At 41.0% G+C, this 5195-nt stretch overlaps 1 pseudogene; it reads right to left on the bottom strand.

Moving 5' to 3' along the window:
* Positions 1-4639: 4639 nt before the first annotated feature.
* Positions 4640-4799, bottom strand: LOC149436690 (U2 spliceosomal RNA; annotated as a pseudogene).
* Between the last annotated feature and the right edge of the window lie 396 nt (positions 4800-5195).

The raw sequence follows: 5195 nt of genomic DNA, 5'->3' as shown, positions 1-5195 counted from the left end.
CTGATGCTTTCTTTTTTTTTTTTTTTGGCGTGTGTTAAATTTGCATAATTAACACCACTATGAAAAGTAAAATATTCATCTATTTCATCCTTTCACAATTTTGATTCAAAGAAGGGCAAAACAATTCCCTTGTCAACCTTCTGGGACTCGCAGTCTAAATGAATCTCATATGTATTTATTAATGTAAATGGAGTGTGGGAGTCTGAAGAAACCTAGAGATATCTCTACATTTCATTGTTTAATCCCAACACAGGCAAAACGTTTTATTTGGTTTTAAATAGAGCAGGGAAAATCGGTTTATATTGCTGTCTGTGTCCCTAATGGGGACATTTCTACTCAGGAGAAGTAACTGTCAGGGAAGGAAATGATGGGAAATCTCTCCAATGTGGTCATAAAAGCACATAAAAGTTTTTTGGGCAATCTCGCAGTCACTAAATAATGCTCTAATCAAGTGCAATATACACACTTCAACTAGTTTTATTCCAAATATAGTGCAATTAGTGCCAATACCCCTAAGCACCAGAATTCCCTTTGCTCATTATACCTAATACTCAGGGGCGGACTGACCATTGGGGAACTCGGGCACTGCCCGAGGGCCCAGGGTCAGTAGGGGGACCCATGAGATGTCCCTGGTACCTTTCATAGGCTTTTTTGGGTGTGGTTTGAGTGTGGGCGAGGACACAGGGGCACCATGATCCCTTATTGCCCGGGGGCCCCATGAGTTGTCAGTCTGCTCCTGCTAATACTACAAACTATATAAATACCATTTCCACTCCCGCCATTCCTCATGTATTAATTTTCTGCTCCATGTACAGTATGTACAATGTGTCTATAAACAACCTCAACTGTAAATTGTAATTTTAAATACAATCTATCTATAAACAATTTCAATCATGAAAATCTTTCAATTAAAGGTCTGTAAAGAAACGTTGTTTAAGTGTTTTCTTTATCTCCCCAAAAATGATCATCACCGATGTGAATCCTCTCCAAATCGCTCGTGTTTCCTACACCTGCATTCTTCTAAATCTCTCATCGGAGTTGGCTGACCTTCAGTTCTCGTTGGTCTCTCTTCACAGAAATATCCACAGAAATGGCAAAAAGACAAAATTACTCCAAGTAGGGTTTTACCACTTAAAACCATTTTTTAAGATAAAATAATTGCACTCACGCTATTGGTTGCTGTACCAGCACTCAATACACCATGCTAAGAATTTCCACCTCCCACACACACTACCCAATCACAGAACTCCTATTCCACCTTTGTCACATGTCTGTGACTCATTGCTGTTGTTCCCATTCTCCTGTCTGCTGGATATTCAGTTGTACAATGTTACCCTGCCATCAGATATACCCACTCATCCATACACCATGTTCTGGCCCGATGATGTATTAGAACGTGTTTTCCCTTTCTTAGCGAGAAGTTTAATATAGGCCTGGGAACCAGTGGGCATATATATGCCCCCATCCCACATTGTATATACAGAGATAGGAGATTAGGGAGTATGTCATTTCCTTGTAGAATTTTGCCAGGATAGCCATCGGGGCTCAGGGATTTATTGTTTGCTAGGGCTTTAATCGTGCATACGGTTTCCTCTGGGGATATGGGAGCATTGAGGCTGTTCAACTGGGACTTCAAGAGATTGGGGAGTGCTAGACCTTCTAAAAATGATTGGGCTGTTCCCTGATCTACCAAATCTTTGGAGAATAGAGCAGTATAATAGGCTTATAGAACTGTAGATATTGTTGGTGTGTAACTGTGTAAGTTGGTCTGCGCTGTCTTTAACCCCCCTGGCAATATTGTAGTTTGGGGTAAACTTTCAGTACCAGAAGCGGTAACCCCGAGCTACACTTGGGAATACACTGCAGCGTTGCTCTGGGATTCCCTGTTTCACTTACCTTGTCCTGCGCTCCTGTGATGTCCCTCCTGCAGCATCCCCGGCAATCTCCTCCGGCCGATGCTGGCATTTGTCTTCCGGGTTCCGTTCCCTGCGACGTCGGGACGTATGGGGGACGGAACGGCAGGAAATTAAAAAATGTAAAAATGTGACATCCACTAAATACACTAAAATCACATAGTATTCCATTCCTGTATCAAACCATTTCACATACATTTTGTCCCGAGTGCTTTGTCCGGCGCCCTGCCTGCATTTTTACTGTTTTTTCTGCCTGGAAACTGAGAAACGTCCATGGCGTCCAAAAAGCGTCCCTTTAGGTCAAAAGCGATTTTAGACCGGCTAGAGAACAGCGATAGTAAATTAGAACCACTTGCAGAATTGAGTGATAATGATTTGTGGGGAAATTCGTCATCAGACACTGAAAACGATTCTGCGACTTTGCTCAGTGATGTGCGAACTGTTGGGGATGCAACAGCATGTACTATATACAGTATTGTGTGTTAATATCACTTGACCAGTAGATGGCACTGTACACTAAGGTTACCAGTTGTGCATATCTGTAAACTTGTTGGTTCTCTCTCTTCTCTCTCTCTTCATAACCAAGATGTCTGCTGTTACAGATTACTGAAATGTTTTGTATGTTTGCAACTTAAGCCACACAAGTAAACCAAGTTCTGCCTCATCACAAGCTACTAGTGTCTTCTCTAACACATAACCAACACGAACTTGGCGCTATATTTCAAATTTCAGTGTTTTTGGTTTGGTTATATTATTGAATTAAATTTTTTATTATTATATTATTATTTTTTAGGATTATTTATTAAATTATAATTTATGATTTCGTGTTTCAAATTTTATCCTACCCGGGATGTTTATTAGACTCTTGTTCGGACAGATTTCAGTGAATTATTCCTAAAAATTACAGGCCTACAATAAAAAAACAACATATTTCCATGCAAAAAAAGTACCACTTTCAGCACAGAAATATGGACATAATCAGACTGCTAGGTAGGTAAAGAGTCAAGATAGACGTTGGTTTATAAGGACCTTTGGGGAGCCTGAAAAGTCATTTGTTTCCAAATGTATGATGTTGTGCATCTAAAAAGGACTGTTTTATTTTTCTCCTACTGTTCTGTCCAGAAATCAAAACAGCGTTTGGCCTCCTGCTAGGCATTTTTATGTTCTAATGAATCAGAGTTAGGGGCATGTCTTTATAAATAAATATTTAAAGAAACCCTGTCAGTAAACTGTTTATTTCAACAATTTAAATAAAAAAAACACAGCGCCCAGGACCAATCTACTAACAAACAATTATAAGTGAAATGCTGCTGTGCATAGGTATATAAACCAAAACAAATTTTCCAATATAAACCAGCGCAAAACACAAATGTAAAATAATAAGTAAATACAAAATTATTATTTTATAAATAATCTTTAAAGTCCAGTGATAAAGATAAGTGACCACAATCCCGTGACATATAAAAACTAAAAAAACTAAAAAAAAATTTTTTATAAATCAAAAGAAGTCCTCAAAGGGGGTCCAGGAGCCCTAAATAATCCTGAAAGGTGTTTTACTCACCATTATCTGGTGAGTGCGGTTTATGTTGATTTCGGCACTGGTGGATGGTGGAAGAATTATTTGAAGCACTGACGTTTATTTTTTAGAAAGTTTTTTTTGGGATCACTGGACTTTTGATTTATAAAAAATTATTTTTTAGTTTTTTTAGTTTTTATATGTCACGGGATTGTGGTCACTTATCTTTATCACTGGACTTTAAAGATTAATTATTTCAACAATTGTCTTTATGTAAGGTTATGAGAATTTTATGTATTTTATGCATGGTATTTACCTTTTTTAGCCTTCCTGTTGTAGACATCCAAAAACCCCGAGGCTGCTACCAGGTGGTGCCATCTTGGGTGTGATGGTGGCAGCTCCAGCAGACTCAGATCTGTCTCTGAAGTGACACCTTCACTCAACTATTCCCCTTCACTCCTCCCTTGACAACTACAAAAAAGTTTATGCAGAGCAGTGAGGGGAAGAGTTGGGCCAGCACAGAGAGTTTAAGACATTTGAGAAGAGGAGAGGGCTATGATGTGCTTTTCTACGTAAACTTTCACTAGAAATATTGATCAAGTGTGAGGAAAAAAAACAGCCAAAATGTTTCATTTTTAACCTTAGAAAGAGTGGGGAAGGCATAGATTCTCTGTCACCGTTCCTTGTGTCCAGCCGAAGCCGGACACCCAGTACTTGGTCAGGGGGCTCTCCCGAAGAGAAAACCCCCTAGGGACAGGGGAGGAAGGAACCAAAAGGCCACACATCCTCCCCTTAGACTTCAGGGCAGGCCCGAGGACCCACACCCTCCATCCTGTGAGAAAAACACACACATAAGCAAAGAAAAAATGACAATACGTGGGAGTGAATAAATTAAATAAATAGAAAATAAAAAAGTGGTCGTGCCAAATTGCCCTGGTCCTAGCCAGAAGGCCTGGTCCTAAGGGCGTTGTGCAGAAAAAGTTTGTAAACAAGTGACCATGTGCCATTTTCAGACAGTTGGGTCCCACACCCAGGTGCTACTAGTGGCACCCCTGAGGCGACTACTCAGGGGGCACTGGTTTGCGGACTCTCTGCCTTCCCGACCCCTGGCCAGACAAGGTAGATCCGTCCAAATCAGGAGGTACTGGATCCTTCAGACATTCCAAAGGGGAATTACTACCAGGCCCCAGCTACGTGTGGGCGTCCCGGGTTCTGTTCCCCCCGTAATAGCCATCCAGACCCCCATCATACCAGCGGGGGTACTATACAACAGTCATCCCCGCAAAGCTAGAATGACCGGGAGCACCCCTACTGGACACTGATAAGAACAGATACTACACTTGATCTTAGCCAAAAGGCCTAGAACTGGCAGGTGCCGTTTATGAACGGCAACCCGCCCCTGGAGTGCCACCGTCCTGCCGTTTATAAACAGCAGGTGGACGGCAAGTGGTTAACCTGCTGCTCGGTGAGAGCCTTGCTACTGCTATAGCTACAGGTCATACAGCCTGACCCCTTTTTGGAATAAAATGTTGTGGCGTGCTGCAACCCATGGATTTATTCCTTCAACATGGATGAATGGATGGCATGGGTTGTTACCGACATGGGGTGAAACTTTCATGTCAATATCAACTTTAGAAATATATTTACTGAGAAGAATGGTGACGTGTTCAATACTTATTTTACCCGCTCTGTATATATATATATAAAATAAAAAGTCATAATTTTTAATAAAAAGAGCAGTACGACAGGCCACCCAAAGCTGCGAT

The sequence above is a fragment of the Staurois parvus genome, unplaced genomic scaffold (genome assembly GCF_062004578.1).
Source record: "Staurois parvus isolate SC_StPar_1 unplaced genomic scaffold, SC_StPar_1.0 ptg001352l, whole genome shotgun sequence".
Classification (NCBI taxonomy): Eukaryota; Metazoa; Chordata; class Amphibia; order Anura; family Ranidae; genus Staurois; species Staurois parvus.
Note: the sequence above shows the minus strand (reverse complement) of the source record. Positions and strands in the feature narration are given on the sequence as shown.